This window comes from Coptis chinensis, chromosome 6, assembly GCF_015680905.1.
Source record: "Coptis chinensis isolate HL-2020 chromosome 6, ASM1568090v1, whole genome shotgun sequence".
In the NCBI taxonomy this organism is placed as follows: domain Eukaryota; kingdom Viridiplantae; phylum Streptophyta; class Magnoliopsida; order Ranunculales; family Ranunculaceae; genus Coptis; species Coptis chinensis.
The window spans coordinates 92814315-92833774 of record NC_141461.1 but is presented as its reverse complement, the minus strand read 5'-3'; positions in this window follow the sequence as shown (position 1 = coordinate 92833774).

Below are 19460 nucleotides of genomic sequence, written 5' to 3'. Positions count from 1 at the left end.
AACTCCTCATTGAGATAGTCGACCGCCCGCATACCGGTCGAACATGCACTAGTTATAACCGATCTGTTCCCTCTCTCCGGCGATCGGTTGAGCGGACACGGATGCACCCATCATGGACTACATCCGCGGAGGGGCGCGCTCCTTATAGAAGCGTGCCAAAGCCGAGCAAATCAATATCAAGCACGTCGTTATTTCAGTGTTACATGATAAGTTGTTTAGAAAATCTCTTTGGTGGACCGCGACTTTGCGATGTATTACTCGAGGCGGGACCAATTGATATTTGCGAAATCCATGAGGGTGAATGTGGAAACCATGCTGGAGGTCGCTCTTTAGCCCACAAGGCAATTTCCCAAGGCTACTTTTGGCCTCGTATGCAGACCGATGCCAAAGCGTACGTTCTCAAGTACTTAAAATGTCAGACATTTGGCCACAACATCATTCAGCCCGCACGAGAGCTGATCAATATAGCAAGCCCATGGCCATTTCACATGTGGGGCATGGACATTATGGGACCATTCGTCCCCCAGAAAAGCACCGGTTTTCGGTTCGTCTTAGCGGCAACCGATTATTTCACCAAGTGGATTGAGGCCATTCCTTTAGCACATGTCAAAGAATCGCATGTCCGCAATTTCATCTGGACTCATATCATCACCAGATTTGGGTTGCCACATACACTCGTCATGGACAATGGACCCCAATTCAAAGGCCGAACCGTTAAAGAATTTCTAGCAAAGTGGAAGATAGTTCATGCATTTTCTACTCCACGATGCCTTTCGAGTAATGGTCAAAGCGGGAAGCCCGACAACAAGGCCATCTTAGAAAATTTGAAGAAAAAGATTGAAAAGAACAAAAGTCGATGGCGAACCGGTTGGAGAACATCTTGTGGGCTCATCGCACCACCATTTCGGTCCGGTCGGGCGAATCTCCATTCTCCTTGTGTTATGGCCGAAGTCGTCATTCCCACCGGTGACAATCACTACGACTCGGTCCGAGCTAGTTGAGACCGGGACCACAATGATTCTGTCTTAGCACGAGAGGTCGATTTGCTTTCGAAGAACGGCGGGACTTAGCCACCATCAAGTCGCATCTTATCAACAAACCACGAAGAACTCTTACAATAAGCGAGTGCATCCTCGATCTTTCGGCTGGTGATCTAGTGCTAAAAAAGGCGCCAAAGGCGACTCCAAGCTAGCCCCCTAATTGGGAAGGTCCGTACATTGTAGAGCGTGTTGTGGGCAGCGGGCGTCTTGGATAAAAACTTCGAAAGGAGATTGTTACCTCGCCCATGGAATACTTATCTGCTGAAAAGATTTTATCAATAAAACCTTTGTTGTTGTATGTTTTTTTTAAGCATTATAAGTTTAAAGGTTAATTTTTATGTTACCTAGTATAAGGTATTCCATTTTACTAGCATCCAAGCGTCCTACGGTTTCGCATCCGATGCGACCCGGTCTACTTCCCGCTCTCACATGCTTAACGCGCCATACGCTCTCATAACGAGCGGCTCTCAAAAGCGCTCTCTGGAGCTTACACGGGCTACATAGCCTCTCCAATTCTTGTCGGTCGAGGACTTATATTTCTAGGATCGACTAAAGCGAGAATGCTCTCTCATGCGGCGGCTCTCTCGGAGCTTACGGGCTACATAGCCTCTCAATTCTTGTGTCACGTCGAGGACCTATATTTTAGGATCGACTAAGCGAGAACGCTCTCAGCGGCGGACAACTCTCTCGGAGCTTCACGGGCTACATAGCCTCTCAATTCTTGTCACGTCGAGGACCTATATTTCTAGGATCGACTAAACGAGAACGCTATATTTCTAGGATCGAGCTTACATGCTACATAGCCTCTCCAATTTTGTCACGTTGAGGACCTATATTTCTAGGATCGACTAACGAGAACGCTCTCAGGCGGCGACTCGGAGCTCTGGAGGGGCTACATAGCCTCTCCAATTCTTGTCGCGTCGAGGGACCTATATTTCTAGGATCGACTAAGCGAGAACGCTTCTCTGACGCACGACTCTCTGGAGCTTCACGTGCTACATAGCCTCTCAATTCTTGTCACGTCGAGGACCTATATTTCTAGGATCGACTCAATTCTGGCGGGGGCGACTCTAGAGCTTACAAGCTACATAGCCTTTCCAATTCTGTCATGTCGAGGGACTATATTTTTCTAGAACTAAACTAAGCGGGATATATTTATAGAATCATAAGCGGGGCTAGTTACACACAAGTACACGGCAACATGCATGCGGAGCATAACCAATAACACTATATGACCACTCGTCCACATTAACTACATCCACCGTCTGGCTGGGATTACCCAGAAAATCCGGATCGGTGTTCATTACAAAATTAACAAAGTATCGAATCGCCACTTTCGTGGAAACCCGTTTCTCTGAATAACAAAGGCGAACCGCCGGGCAAGCCTGAAGACACGACTAGGGGTGTAAAAGCGGCCTTCAAAGCGGCGGCCCGACCCGGACCGCCTATAGACAAAAAGCCCCCAAATTTAAGCTATGCAATTTGAGGCGAGGGCGTGGTTTCTTCCGACCCTCATGTTTTGAGGGGAGGGTAAGGGCCTAGATATGGAAACATGAGGCGTCCCTCGGCCGACCCTCTAAAGCCCCCACAAAGCCCGTATTAAAGGCCCTCATTGATATTTAGATTTTCTAAACAAAAATGCATTATAATACCCTTAGGGTTTTAAGTTTTACTTATTATTACATAGGGTAGAAATGTAAATTTCAAGCATAGTAGTTGATATAATGAAGTCTTGTAATGAAGGTTCTCTCTCTTGTAATGAATATATTGTTAAAATATGTGAATATATTCTATAGGATACAACTGTATTATATGGATATATCTCTATTCTATAGAATATATTCATATATTCTATTGTATATGTTAATGAAATTTGATAGGTTTTTAAGAATTTTTGTAATGAATATGTTAATCAGTTAATGAAATCTGATAAAAACCAAATATGTTAATGAAGTCTAAACAAGTTGTATTCAAGAGTTTTGAATAATTGACAAGTTGTACAACTTCGACCCATAGACCGCCCTGCCGGCCACAACAATTTTCTAAAAGGGTGAGGGTGAGGGCAAGGGGTATAATAATTCAAGTGTTGGCCCCTCACAGGCCGACCTTCATAGCATAAATGGGCTGGGCGGCCCACAAATCATATGGGCTTTATGATTTGAGGGCGAACTGTCCGCCCGCCCATTTTACACCCCTTGTCTATTGTTAACTCTCATATAAGAGGAAAATGTAAAAGCGACACTTACAATTTATGGTGGCCGGGAGAGCAAAGGTAGATTACATCATCAACTTCCGATTCACGACATGCTTATCTTCGCCGGTGCCATGCTTATCGATCTCAAACATCAAATGCATCCCCTGCCCTTGGTCATCGCTTACAGTCGATCTCTTCAAAGCGTCATACTTTCGTCGAGGCGGCGTGGGCGACTGAGACTTCGGTACATTTCTTCAGCGCGCCACCCCGACATTTCTTAGCATAAGCATCACTTCTGACTAATTCCTTTCTAGCTCCGTCCGTCGGTCACTAACCACGGCATTCTCGGCCGTAGCGTTACGGTACTTGGTAGTCATTACTTCCGGCTTTCTCTGTCACCCCCGCGGCTTCGCATACACCTTAGCTCGGCGTGGGGGGTTGTCATCGATCTCGTGTTTTTGTACAACATCTTTCAACTTATCATATCCTGCAAGAAACTGCACGAACGAAGTTAAAGAATCAGATTGCCTTGGAAACCGACATAACCACCTAGTGTGTCATGAACTCACCAAACAAGCGGCCATGTCCATCGTCCCCAGCAGTGTCTCCATGTCCTCATCTTTCACCTCTGCCTTGTCACCATCAAAGACGATCCCGCCGAGCGCTTGTGGCTATGGGCGCCGAGTGGAAGCTACAGTCTGAGCGTTTCACCATACGCTTCTTCCCCGTCTTCCCCATGTAGTAGAATTCACTCCCCACATCCCCACCTTGTAGGGACGAACTCTCACCAGCGACTGGGCGACCTTGCCTCAGGTCGCTACCCTCCGCAGCGTGACGATCAGTGTCGCCTACCCGCTGCGGCGACCTAAACACAATGCCGCCGGGACGTCTAGCCCTCCTCGGTCGCTTATGACCCTTCGACTCTACAGCAGCAACTTTCCTCTTACCACGATCGCCATGCACGTGGGGTTCAAACTACATCCTCTCCATTATCAGAGGGGACATTTCCCTCATGCTTTCTTCTCCCCTCGTGTATGGACGACATCTTGCCATGATAAATCCTAGGAAACAAACGTACTGTTACATGAGTTAACGTTTTATCCCAAGCTCTTCTCAACAGAATAACATTCGTAAATGGGAATGAGCATACCTGACGGAGTAGCAATGACGGTAGTGCACAGCAAAAGGGCAGAGCGAGAAGACAAAGTTAAGCTTAGGCAAGAAGATGAGCAACTACCTTTTTGGTATTTGATGAGCAGTTTTTATTCAATAGGAAACGTCTTTTCTTAAGCGCCTCATAATTACCTTGAGATGCCAAACGCCATCTGCCCACCATCATTATGTTCCTTGAACCGCTCGTCTCCCTACACGTGTCACACACGCGAGGGACTACTGCCGTTAGCGGCACTGAACACAACGCGATTCGACCTACTTCACGAACCAGAGTCCAGCGATCTGGTGGCCTCGTTATGAGCAACACCCTCGCGGTGACAAACAATTTAACCACAAGGCGGCTCATACAAGCTTACCAGTCATGTGCAGGGAAGTTGTCACTGCAATGCACTCGCCATGCTTGGTTATACGCAGTATAATCACACATAGCTAGGATTAAGCAATCGACTCACACATAATAAGGGAACAAAGAACAAAGCGTGGCATACCAACAAACAACGACTGCATCTACCAAAGCTTGGAAACATAATAAGTTAGTCGGTTCTTTGAGACTACTCGGAAATCAACCCGACTAAGCAATATTCGTCCTCACATCGTGCCCCAAAAGCGAGCGGGTACGGATCACTCGCAGATCGCGCATACAAATAAAAAGGCGAAGCGCCCGGGTTACCCCGTGAAACCGGCTATTGTATCCACAACTCATAAGGCGACAAACATAACACAACAAACTTACAACTTCGCCATCTCGGGCTCAACAATTAGTTCTCAAGGCATGAGTGATTCATCAATCTCGGCATCCCTCCCGATCACCATAACGGATACTCCATCCAAGTCTAAACTTCATAAGCACATCGACCTTGGCGGCGAACATCGATTCAGCGGTATCGCAATCTCCTTGAGATGACCTCAAAGCGGCGGGAACGCCACTAATTCCTCCCGGCACCTGTTCTACCCGATGTGAGATGTGCGATGTGCATGATCTGTCTTCAAAGCGTTGTAGTCGCCTCGGTTCAATGAAGTCCGCATCGAGCGTCATAGGCTTTGGTAGCGTCTTGAGCAACCTTCTTGCGATTAAAGACATACTCGTTGACCTACCAATTTCCACGGTGGCTGCCGGGCGTTCTCTTGACTCCCTGTAGTTTTTGCCTCGGCTCTCTTTCGCCCGGTGTCTTTCGGCATCTTGGCGGACTTCGCCTTTGATGAGCTTTCTTGGATCTTCGGTTCCTCGCGTTCCATCTTGAGACCTCCTAGACATTTTTCAGCTCATCGGACAACTTCACCACGCGCTTTTCTATCGCCTCCATGGCTGGGCAATCTCCTTCAATTTCTGAAACCCACTTACCGGTTGCAAAACACCGCATGGTTAATAATAGCCACAAAATGGCGGCGTATGTATCGTGCTTGATTACATCAAACAAAAAGATAAACAGCGTACCAAGCATTGCGTAATTTCCATTCGATCTCGGGTTATCGGCCACCCTTTCTCATCCGGCTCCTTTGCGGTTGCCATCGAGCTATTTGTTCTAACAGCAACCCGATATCTTTTCGATCCGAGCTACAATCACTTTGCTTCCACGGTTCGTTGTGCCCCATGCTTTCGTCGGATACACAAAACTGTCCCTACAGGTCGTCGGCCAACCACAATGACCTTTCCACTTTCGCTTTACGCGGGCTTTTCGCTTTTCGTCGGTGGTTGGGTTCACGCCCGTCGGCGCACTAGACCCGCCCAAAAGTGGTCAAGTCCATGACTGCTTTCAGTCGCCCACTCGGCGGCGAAACCATAGCCCGGCCGCCCGCCACCATCAAAACCGCCCCTCTTATTTGGAGCTTTCCCCAGGCGTGGCGCTACTTTCGTAACTTTCGGACGGCGTCTTGCTTCGAGTCATCATCAGCGGCCTCTTCTCCGACTGCTCCTTTGCGAGGGGTTCAAAACCACCATTTCCAACTCCACGGGAGCATCGATTGAACCCGCCCAGGCGGGGCTTCGATCCTCTAGCTCTGAGGCACCACCCCTAGCGAATTAAGCCTCGGCACGCGCCATGCCCGTTGCCTCTCTTCTTGCGTTACTAAGTAACTCGTTCACGCCTCCATCACCTCTTCCCTTGTCGACCTCGAGCTCGATCTTTTTCGCCTTCCTTTTTCCGGATCGCGGGCCCACCCTTCTCCACAAAGAAATGTGCAACTTCGGGCAACTTGTTTTTTTTCTTCCGCGAGTCGGCCAGCGAACCTCTCTATCTCCCCCGATCGGTTCGGCTTCTTCACAGAAAACTCTGCAGCCAAAGCAAAACAAAGGCCTGTTAGAACAACTATCAGTCGTTAAGTAAAGCAACAACAGAAAAATATTCCTACCCACCGGATATGTTACAAATCCTAGTTTGCAATCTACACCCGTTCGCACAGTAGTTGCCAACTAGCAACAACGGCCTCTTTGTCCATGCCTCATTGCTTACACCATCGATCACAGCAGAACGCGTCGTCATTGTTTGCAAGCTAAAGTTCAAATTCCCAGATCGCCTTACAACATAGTGCTCAACTATGTCGGATACTCTTATGTCGTATTCCCCACTCGCATTCAACAGGTCAAACACCTTAAACAATCGCGGGTGTTACCAACGAGCCCGACAAGGAGACTTCCAACAATGGGCCAAGAAGTCACATACCAGTTTCGAGAACGGTATTTGCATATGCACTCTCAGTTGGCCCTCACAGATTATTATTCCACCATTCGGCGGGTTGTACTCCTCACTACAAACATTTTCACTCAACCGTGGTTCATTATATCTCAGTCGGGGACATTAATCCCATCACAGCCGCCCTCGGTTCGGGGAAGCGAGTTTACAACCTGACGGTTTACACTTCTAAGGGGCACATCACTTGATGACGATATCTCCCTCGACGGACGTCGATCGCCACGCCACCTTCGACCTAGATCGGTATTACCCTCATCTACCCTAGCTTCCTCATCAACTTCAGCCTCAACGCCAACACACTTCGCTTCTTCGTCCTCATACTCTCCATGACTTAATGATATCTCTCGAACTTTCTCGATCGAGTATCATCGAATCGGACATTCTACCGAGTCTTTTTATCAATTACTCGAAGCTTAAACCCTACAACCTTACAATGACCCTCATTATTTAACAAATCGCGCTTGAAAAGAGAATGCAAAGTGAAAATGGAAAGATATAACAGCAGTTGAAGCACTCACGAGGAACCCTAGCTTGCGTTTTGCGGAAGAAGCAAACACAAAATACCTTTTTTGATTGTCCCCAATTTGATTTTGTATAAACCGCCCGTTCAGTTACCAAGAAGTTATGATTATAGCCTATGCTCTAGCCCGCTGCGTGTTCCAAGATCTTGTATTTTCAGCGGTTAAGGTATAGCGTGCCGACCGTTTCTTCCTCAAACCTTTCTGATTACATCGCGTGCAAATCCGCCCACAACTTCCCTTTCCCGCCAAATTGTCAGGCCACATGATTCAAAAGTTGCGCCATCCCTATAACACCCCGTGTTTTATTTCGTTTATTTTCCTAATAATAATAATAATGTATAATAGAAAAAAATAAAAATAGGATAAGTGTTAGTGGAAATAGGAGACGTGGGTTTATGGGATAAACCTTCTTCCCTATTTCGGGGGGTTTTGTTTTTAACAGAAAGAAAACATAATAGAGTTTTCTCACGAGAGTTTCTGGGGGAAAAACACAGCGAGAGTTTTAGACAGAAAAATGGGGATTTTTTTCCGAAGAAGAAAAAGGAAGTTTTCTTATGGCGGGCCGATAATCGAGAGCTGCGCAGGTGAGTGGATATTTCGTTTTATTTTGTTTACCATCGATTTTGTGATCACGAGATATTGTTCACATGATGTTTTTTTCTTGCCAATACGATATACTATATAGTGTAAACCCCTTTAATATTGTCGGTGATTTATCACGAATGTCGCAGATATAATATGAAAAAAACTCTGTTAATGGTGCCGTCTCTATTAGATACCATTACCATTGTTAAGTACTACAGTAAATCCATTCGACAAGTTGAGAGTTTAAACTGTCGAAGTCACGAGACGGTGTGGTTGATGGCGTCGCCATCGGCACCAAAGCCCCAAACCGTACTTCTGTTTTGTGTTTGAAGTATATTTTTTTTTTATTTGTGGTGATGTTGAAACTGTGGAGTGTTCTAATTGGTGTGAGATGGGTGATGGTGGACCTGGAGATTGGGTGTTAGGAGAGCTTTGAAGGTTGGTCATGGTACATTAATAATGGCGACGGAGAATTGACCATGAGCGAAATCCTATTGCATTGTTTGAACTATTTTGGTTATTATTGGTTGGTTATTGATTGGTTATGGGTGGTTGGAGGTAGTTAGGTGTGTGTGAGTATTGAAAAATATTTATTGAAGCTTAAAAAATTGTAATGGCGTCGACCTCGATTTTGTCGATTATAACAAAATCGCGTTTTTGGTATCGGTGGATTGGGTTTTAGTGTGGATCAAAACCGCTGGGTTTTTTTTCTGTCATGGTGGCCGGTGGTGGCCGTTGTGGTGGTCGGTGGTGGCTGGAGAAGGAAGGAGTGAAGGAGATGAACAGTAGCCAAAATCGTGGGCTTATATCTTTCTTTTTTTTGTTTTTTTTTAAATTTGACTTTTAAGTTAGACTTTGGGCCTTTGACTTTGGGCTTTTGGGTTAGAGGAGTTTGGGGTTGGTTGACTGCTGTTGACCCTTGGCAGGTTGACTTTGACTTTGACTAGAGTTGACTTTTGACTATGGTTGACTTTGACCAGTTAACCCAATTTGACCTTTTAACTCGGATTATGATTTGGGTTATTAAGATAAGTCTAGGCCTATTAGCATACTTGACTTTAGGCTAAGACCTCTATATATACGTGTGTTTGGGTATTAACTACTATATGATTTTGCAGTATTTTATGATATGCAATGCTATGACACTTAGACATCCATAAAACTAATAACGCGTAAACCAAAATTAATTTAATCAAGATACTCATTCGTTCTCTGAAATGATATATAAAATAAATTTCAATAATGCGTAAACAAAATGTACCGCGACCCTTTTAGAACTCTACGCCTCAAGTTTTGGAAATTGAGTTTTATATTTATTGATGTCATATGTTAGGTGGGCATTTATTGAATGTGCCATAAATGGCCGATTAAGCGTTATATAGGGGTATTTATTGAATGTGCCATGAATGACCCGGATATTCATTGAATGTGTCATGAATGACCAGTTGTTTAGATCGCCACTAGAGAGGAACTAAGGTATTAAGCTTGGGGTTAGTTGTATTCTTTGATAATGCGAGTGTTTGGGTTACTTTTGAATACATAGGATATCTACATATGTTATATGCAAGTTCTAACTTTCTTTTGCGGGGAGGGTAGGACTTAATAACATTTTGTCTTGAGGGGACTTGATCCTACCCTTATCTACAAAGAATGGATATCGGTGCGTTTTAATTCGGTATTTAGATATTAAAGCGAGGTATTAGAATGAGTTAAGATAATATAAGTTTTGCTTGGGAAGAACTATGCGGTTGAGATGACGGAACTACACTGTCTTCCATTTGAGAATGATTAGGTTATGATAGATATAAAGTGATGGTTTGGATAATCAAAGTATGATAATGTGTATATGTGGTTAGTCTACTCATACCAGCAAATTCCATTTTGCTGACCCATGTTTGCTTTGTTTTGGCAACGTGGGTGTGTTCTTGGGAACATAAGTGGAAGCGATGGAACCGGGCGTGTGATTTGGATTCTTGCACGGAGGCGGTCAAGGGAGTTTATTCTATTAGGTCTGTTTTTTTTGGAAGTATGTAATAACGTAGTTTCCTTTTCATATGGAATGAGAATACGATGTTGAGGACCTGTTATTCTTAAAATGTTATATTGATGGTTTTTGAATGGAAGATAGACTTTCATAAAGTAATAAAGAGAATTTTGGAGATTTTTGTTGTTAAGTTGATCCTGTTGTGATGTGGGTTTTAGGTTTTGACATGTGTTGGATCCACCCCGTCATAGTCTGGGTTTTTAGACAATTGCATATAGTGATGTTTGAGATATTTATATTTCAAATATTCATTATTTTAATTGTTTAGAAAATCGGGCTGTGACATTTTTGGTATCGGAGCTTAGGTTAGCCTAGATTTGGAAGGTCTAGGTGATCCTCGGAATGTGGTGATTGATTGGGTGTGTTTGAGTTTAAGATGTTTAGAGTACTAATAGAAGTCCGTTTTGTTTTAAGGTGATGGCTGGAGATGACAATGACGTTACTAGTACTGGAAGTAATACTATATCTGCTGATTTGGGAGCTATATTAACTCAGTTGGTGGAAACTATTCAGAGGGGTCAACATGCTAATCTAGGGGATCCTTTTGCTAGGAGAAACAAGGATTTTATAACTTTAGGAGGCCAGAAGTTCAAGGGAGAGAAAGGGGCCATTGATGCTGAGAAATGGGTTACTATGTGTGAGTCCGTGTTTGCTAAGATGGAACTCACTGAGATGCAGAGTTGGCTTCTCACCAGTTGGAGGGGTCAGCTTTATTTTGGTGGAGGTCTATCAAGGATAATGTGGATGTGGAAACTATGACTTGGGAGGATTTCCAGGTAAGATTTGAGGGAAGGTTTGTTCCTAATGATGTTAAGGAGCAATTAACTAAGGAATTCTTTAATCTGACCCAAGGAGGGAAAACTGTTACGGAGTACGTGACTAAGTTTAATGAACTATCGAGGTATGCTCCTTATCTAGTGGACACCCAAGTAAAGAAGAACCAGAAGTTCATCCGTGGACTAGAGCCATATCTATCGAGTTATTTGATACCCTTTGATTCAGAAACTTTCGATCGCGTGTTAGATTTGGCATTAAGATATGAACAATTGGATAATAAAACCGGAGATGAGAAGATTAAAGAGAATGCCCCAAAACAAGCCAGCTTACACCTTATTTCTAGTCGGCACGTCAAGAGGCAGAGAAAAAGTCGAAGATCACCCATATAATAGGCAAACAAGTAAGCATGTGGATAAGGGCCTTGAGTGCTTCGCTAAAGAGATTTGATGGTAATTGTTTGAAGCTGCAGGGAAGTTGGACATACTATTCCGAAGATGTTATAAACCAAATGAACTAGTAGGCAAGTGTTATAAATGTGGGCCGGTTGGGACATTATGCTAAGAAACCTGGTTAATGTTAGGTATGTTTGAATTTGTTGTTTACTAGTTCCTTTATTGGTTCTTAGCATGTAAGAATTTATCGTATGATTATGAAAATAAAATGCTGGTTGTTTTAACGGTTAGCTCTTATGAAATTTATAATCGAAATTGTTCAACATGTTATAGTGTTGTTTTCCTAACAGAGTTTTCTATTTTTAAGTAAGTATTGGTTAAAGAAGAAATTGTTATTTTAAAATTTCATATTTGAGTAATTTGGAATTTACCCAAGGAATAAGGAAAACCCTTTTGATAAAGGTTGGATCTGAAAGTTTTTTTATATATTGTCCAAGTTATGTATATCGTTGGTGTGTGATCCAATATACATAACATCTCTCTGTATGCATCGTTGGAGTTTGATCCAGTGTATACAGGTACACCGTTGGAGTGTGATCCAGTGTGCATACCACACATTGTTGGTGTTTGATCCTATGTGATGGTAGAGAGTTAGTATGCATCGTTGGTGTGTGAACCAGTGTATACTTGCATATCGTTGGTGTGTGAGCCAGTGTGCATGCATCACATTGTAGGTGTTTGATCCTATGTGATAGTGGACATAGTATAAGTCGTTGATGATATGAATTTGTTGAACTGAGAAAGAATGATTTTAATTAAGTGTTGGCAATTAAAGAGACTAATTATGTTTATTTCTTTTGAGTTGTGTATGCTAGTATATACACATATTTTTGTGTTCAATACGTATATAGACACACTTTCAAAGTATGTGATTTGAATATTAGTATGTCTATCTATATGATATTGTATATGGGTATTCCTTTTAAGGTGTGTATACTTGCGTATACACGTATGTCTCATTTTTATTGTTTGACGTACTGTTGTTTGGTTAATCTACACTCTACCTTGAATCTCGGGACGAGATCCTTTTAAGGTGTGTATATTATAACACCCCGTGTTTTATTTCGTTTATTTTCCTAATAATAATAATAATGTATAATAGAAAAAAATAAAAATAGGATAAGTGTTAGTGGAAATAGGAGACGTGGGTTTATGGGATAAACCTCCTTCCCTATTCGAGGGGGTTTGTTTTTAAAAGAAAAGAAAACATAATAGAGTTTTCTCAAGAGTTTCGGGGAAAAACACACATGAGAGTTTTTAGGAAAAACGGGGATTTTTCCGAAAGAAGAAAAGGAAGTTTTTTCTTGTAGGGTGATAATCGGAGAGCTGCAGGTGAGTGGATATTTCACATTTTATTTTTTTGTTTACCATCGATTTTGTGATACTGAGATCTTGTTCACATGATGTTTTTTCTTGCCAATACGATATAATCGTATAGTGTAAACCCCTTTAATATTGTCGGTGATTTATCACGAATGTCGATAACAATATGAAAAAAAAAACTCGTTAATGGTGCCATCTCTATTAGATACCATTACCATTGTTAAGTACTCTGAAGAAATCCATTTCGACAAGTTGAGAGTTTAAAGCGTCGGTCACGACGTGGTGGTTGATGATGGTCGCCATCGGCACAAAGCCCCAAACCGTACTTCCTGTTTTGTGTTTGAAGTATATTCTTTTTTGATTTGTGGTGATGTTGGAACTGTGAGTGTTCTAATTGGTGTGAGGTGGGTGATGTGGGATTTGGAGATTGGGTGTTGTGAGAGCTTTGAAGGTTGGTCATGGTACATTAATGGCGGCGGAGAGAATCTTGACCATGAGCGAAATCCTATTGCATTGTTTGAACTATTTTGGTTATTATTGGTTGGTTATTGATTGGTTATGGGTGGTTGGAGGTAGTTAGGTGTGTGTGAGTATTGAAAATGGCGATGTTGAAGCTTTAAAAGGGTTGTAATGGAGTCGACCTCGATTTTGTCGATTATAACAAAATCGCGTTTTGGTGGTATCGGTGGATTGGGTTTTAGTGAGGATCAAAACCGCTGGGTTTTTTTTCTGTCATGGTGGTCGGTGGTGGCCGTTGTGGTGGTCGGTGGTGGCTAGAGAAGGAAGGAGTGAAGGAGATGAACAGTAGCCAAAAACGATTTTGGGCTTGGGCCAAAATCGTGGGCTTATATCTTTCTTTTTTTTTTTTTTTAAATTTGACTTTTAAGTTAGACTTTGGGCCTTTGACTTTGGGCTTTTTGGGTTAGAGGAGTTTGGGGTTGGTTGATCTGCTTTGTTGACCCTTGGCTTGGAGTTGACTTTGACTTTGACCGAGTTGACTTTGACCCGAGTTGACTTTTGACTATGGTTGACTTTGACCAGTTGACCCAATTTGACCTTTTAACTTTCGGATTATGATTTGGGTTATTAAGATAAGTCTAGGGCTATTAGCATACTTGACTTTAGGCTAAGACCTCTATATATCGTGTGTTTGGGTATTAACTACTATGTGATTTTCGCGGATTATTTTATGATCTTAATGCTATGACATAGACATCCATAAAACTAATAACGCGTAAACCAAAATTAATTTAATCAAGATACTCATTAGGATTCTCCGAAATGATATATAAAATAAATTTCAATATCGCGTAAACAAAATGTACCGCACCCTTTTTAGAACTCTACGCCTCAAGTTTTGAAAATTGAGTTTTATATTTATTGATGTCATATGTTAGGTGGGCATTTATTGAATGTGCCATAAATGGCCCGTTAGCGTTATATAGGGGTATTTATTGAATGTGCCATGAATGACCCGGATATTCATTGAATGTGCCATGAATGACCCAGATTGTTTAAGAGCGCCCTAGAGAGGAACTAAGGTATTAAGCGCCTTGGGGTTAGTTGTATTCTTTGATTATCGCGAGTGTTTGGGTTACTTTTGAATACATAGGATATCTACATATGTTATATGCAAGTTCTAACTTTCTTTTGCTTGGGAGGGTAGGACTTAATAACATTTTGTCTTGGGGATCGCGGTCCTACCTTTATCTGACAATGGATATCAGTGCGTTTTAATTCGGTATTTAGATATTGAAGCGAGGTATTAGAATGAGTTAAGATAATATAAGTTTTGCTTGGGAAGAACTATGCGGTTGAGATGACTGGAACTACCTGTCTTCAATTTGAGAATGATTAGGTTATGATAGATATAAAGTGATGGTTTGGATAATCAAAGTATGATAATGTGTATATGTGGTTAGTCTACTCATACCAACAAATTCCATTTTCTTGACCCATGTTTGCTTTGTTTTGGCAACGTGGGTGTGTTCTTAGGAACATAGGTGGAAGGCGATGGAAGCTGGCGTGTGATTTGGATTCTTGCCCGGAGGCGGTCAGGGAGTTTATTCTATTAGGTGTTTTTTTTTTTGGAAGTATGTAATAAGCGTAGTTTCCTTTTCATATGGAATGAGAATCACGATGTCGAGGACTGTTATTCTTAGAATGTTATATTGATGGTTTTGGATGGAAGATAGACTTTCATAAAGTAATAAAGAGAATTTTGGAGATTTTTGTTGTTAAGTTGATCTGTTGTGATGTGGGTTTTAGGTTTTGACATGTGTTGGATCCACCCCGTCATAGTCTGGGTTTTTAGACAATTGCATATAGTGATGTTTGAGATATTTATATTTCAAATATTCATTATTTTAATTGTTTAGAAAATCGGGCTGTGACAATCCCAATCGGATCGTCCACCACAGTTCGCTCATGTTCCACACGTTCTTCCATTTTTCTCTTAGCAGAACGTTTCCCGTGACATAAACACTCTACTGAGAGGGGGCTGTGTAGGGGAGTGATATCCTCATAAAGTTATCATGCACGCGTGGAGCATAAGCGAACTCAGGACATCGACCTCCAAGACCGACCTGTGAGCAGCTCCCTTGTGAACACACATGTGCGTAGCATAAGCGAACTCAGGACACCGACCTCCAAGACCGATCGTGAGCGGCTCCTTTTCGGGTGGGTGTAGATGCGAACAAAGATGTCTCGGTACGAACGCATGGCCAGAGACAAAACACCTCGGATAAGGTCACCACCAGGGGTAATCATTACCAAAATCTTACTTGTACTTCCCACCACCGGGAAATAGGGGCGACCGCGCCAACTTCCAATCAGCACATGATTTATAATATAACCAGCCCAACACTCATTCACGATCTCCACCTTACACGTGTGCAAGAGACACACGTGTCTACCGGATTGACATTTCCTCAAGCCTATAAATACCACTTATTTGAACTACGTCGGACCTTATTCCTCTCTCCCCTGGGAAAAAAGAAAAACCAAAAGAGGATACGTAGGCAGCTTGCTCATAAGCGAACTCGGTCCCTCCAGAAAATCTCAACTCTCTTCCCTCTCCCTTCGCAAACACTAAGGAAAACCAAAAAGCTCTTTTACAGAATGTATGAATTATTGCACTATCACGTTCTGTTCCATGAGGGGGAGGAACGATAGTGATTTTGACGTGGTGAAAGGTATTCATCTATCTTCTTTGTAGAAAACATGAAGTTGAACTAGCAGACTAGTAGCTCTACTTGACTACTTGGAAATTTGAATATCAGTACTAAGCAAGGTGTTGAGAATGGTGTAATATGTAGGTGGTAATGTGTGCAATTGTGTATATATAATAGCAACCATGTCATTTCCAATTTGGGTTATCAGTTGATGTCCAAGTTGGACTTGGATTTCGTTTGGTTATCTGAATTGGATCAAACTTGGAAGTGGGTCGGAAAAGAATATTTGATGTGCAAATGAGAACATGTACAATCCAGAGTCTTCAAAACAAAGCCCAAGACCAAGCTCAAACCCAAACCCAACTTGGAAAGTAACTAACAAAACAATTTAAAACCAAATAAGTAGAAAGAGATTCTGATGGTGATTCTGATGGTAGTGGTGGTGAACATTGGCCTTGTTGGTTAGTGATGACAGAGACTCTGCTTTAATTAACCTTCCAATGTTTTATTGATTCCCTTTCCCCTACGGACTTGGGAATAGGGCAGGGATCGGGTCGGGTTCCGGTCGGATATGACTATATCTGAATCCGAATATGAATAATTTCACAGTATTCGAATCCAAACCCAATTATATCCGAAATTTAATATCTGAACCAGACTCAAACCCAACCGAACCCGACTAACGCGATCGGATAACACTAAAAATTCAAAAAAAATCTAAAAATTATATCCAACCCGACATACCGAATCCGAATCCAACCAATACATAAACTGATATGAAAAGCGACCCAAACCCGATGTATTCGGTAATCGGGTCAGGTCGATTCGGGTCTACCTGACCCGATTCCCTGCCCTATTTGGGAACATCAATACGTAGCAAAGCAGTTGCAACTTACCAAACTGATGAGTCAAAAAAGAATATTGATCAATGTAAATATGCTAGACATTAATTAATTAAATAAACAGGTGACTTGGCTTTCTCTGCTTTAATGGGCAGTTGACCTCACAGCAATAAAGCAACTCACTCAATATCGGGATACTAGGGTGTGGGTGTGCCATCCTGCATAGATAAACTCAACGCCTTCGGCACTAAGTATAACCACCATACACAGAAATCATTATAAGTAGGAAATCTGGAATGGACCTTTCCACTATTTTTCACTTTACAATGTTTTGGATCTTGTCAGAAGGCTGCAGAAGTGCAGAGACAAACGGTATTCACTGAATCCGGCACTGTAGTAGCACAAGTGTGTCCAATGGTAATTCAAAATGCCAAAACCATGACATCATCTTAATAGACTTAAACACAGAACAACATCAATACAACCAAACGAAATAAAAACAATATATGAGAAAGAAAATACATAAACAGTTTTTCCATGTTTCAAAAGTGAGGAGAATTACTGTATAAACTGTGATTACAACCTATAATATTACTAGTCCCAAGTTCTTGCTCTCCTCTTTTTTCTTTTTTCCTCTCTTCTTTCTCTCTCTCTCTCTCTCTTATATATCTCTTCCTCTCCTTCCACGTACTGCAGCGGTTATCTTGCGGTTCTGGTTCCGCTCTCCCTCTCTCCACGTCTCGCAGCAGTTCCAGAGCGGTTGGGATACCGTGGATCTGATCCTGTGCAACCTGTCTTCCCACGTTATACCGCATCCGGTCCCTTGGTCACCACTAGCCTCCTAGGTCATGTGTACGTCCTATACAGATGCCCTCTCTCGGCCCTATTGATGGTCCGCGACTGGCAATAGTGCCGAGAACTACCCTTTCTCTTTCCATACACCCTCTGCTGAATACTTCTTGTCTGACCCTCCCACTCTGTCCCCTTATCTCTTTCCAAAGACGCGTGTTCCACGCGGCTTCCTCTATCTTGCCACCTGGAAATACGGCGAAATACGGCGCACGCGCCTCATATGCTGCCCCTTCGAAAATCGAGATTACACGCGTCCCTATTCCTTTGGTTCTTTGTTGGTCAGTTACCATTTTGTCCCTGCCCCTCAAATTCGCTCAAAATCTCTCTCTCTCACAACCCTCAAAACTCTCAAAACAGTAAACCCTCACCATTTTTCTTTTCAACTTCACCTTCTTCAACCTCTTCCCCCGTTTTCCTGTCGTCAATTTCTTCGCGCAACCTCCGGCACGTTTTGGTTACGCCCTCCATTGCTTTGGCCCTCTTGCTACAGGTTTGTCTTAAATTGTTTTCCTTTCCTTTCCTCTTGTTATTTGTGCATTCATTGTTTATTTTGGGGGTTGCTTCCTCATTATCTTCTTTTCCTAGATTGCGCATCTATCTTTTTCTGAATTTCCCTCCTTGCACTGTTTCCATTATGCCTTCATCGGAATGTGAGGTCATCTCCTCCACCCAATCCTCCACCACCACATCAGGTAAATCTGGATCCTCTACCCCTAGATCTAGTCAGCAATCCGCGGACAGATCTGAATCCCCGGCTTCAAACTCTACCGATCCCACAGCTGTTCCATCTACTTCGGGTAGGACACCTTCTCTGCCATCACCGCCGTCCTACTACCGCAGACCCAATCTAGATGTCGTTAAAGCCGCTTACGGCATTCCTGGTGACATTATTCTCGAACATGTGTCTGGCGTCACCCACTTTCCTCACTTAGTATCACCGCGCCCTAGTTATCTCGTAGCTACTGTAGGACAGATAGCGGCCGGTTTACGTTTCCCTTTGACTCCCCTTGACGTCGAGGTCTGTAACCATTTCAACATTCCTCCGTGCCAGGGCATAGGTAACTTCTGGCGTGTTATGTATCCCGCCAACCACTACAATGAGACTCACTCCCCCAAAATACAACTCCGTGATATCCTTGCCCACTTCTATATAAAAAAAAGCACTAAACTGGGGAGTGTGGGATATCAATCCTTCTGCACTCGTCCTCAAAAGAAGTCTTTCCTTCTTCACATTACCACTTCTGACAAGGTGTGGCATCAGTACCCGTTGTATGTGTCCGGTAATTTTTTATCCGCGGACCTCCCTCCGGAAGTTTCTCTAAGGCATCTCCATTTCCTAACAAGTGGTAAGTAAGCCGTTTTGAGTCGCGGTATTTATCTCTCACCTGTCTTTAATTTGTCTTTGTTCTTGGTGATGTAGGTTGGAGACCCGATTCGCGATCCCAGATATACAACGGTGTTTACTCAGACATTTTCCAATCCCTCCAGCGAACTTCGGGGAGTTCGATTAAGCAGGAAGTCCTTGGCATTGATCAGGAAAAAGTCACTCCCTCGTTTTGACCCTTCTCTAAAAGACATTGGCAAATACCAAGGCCCTCTCTATCGTCTGCCGCCCCCCAAAGAAAGAAAGCCCAAACCATCCCCACCTCAAAAAAGAAAACGCCCGTCTTACAAGTCTTTCAACTATACCACCAAAATCTCCCATTCACGAGCTGTTGCTCAGCGTGCCGCTGCTGCTAAAAACAAGACTACTACCGCGGACACCCTTCCCCATTCCTACTCTCGTGTGGCAGA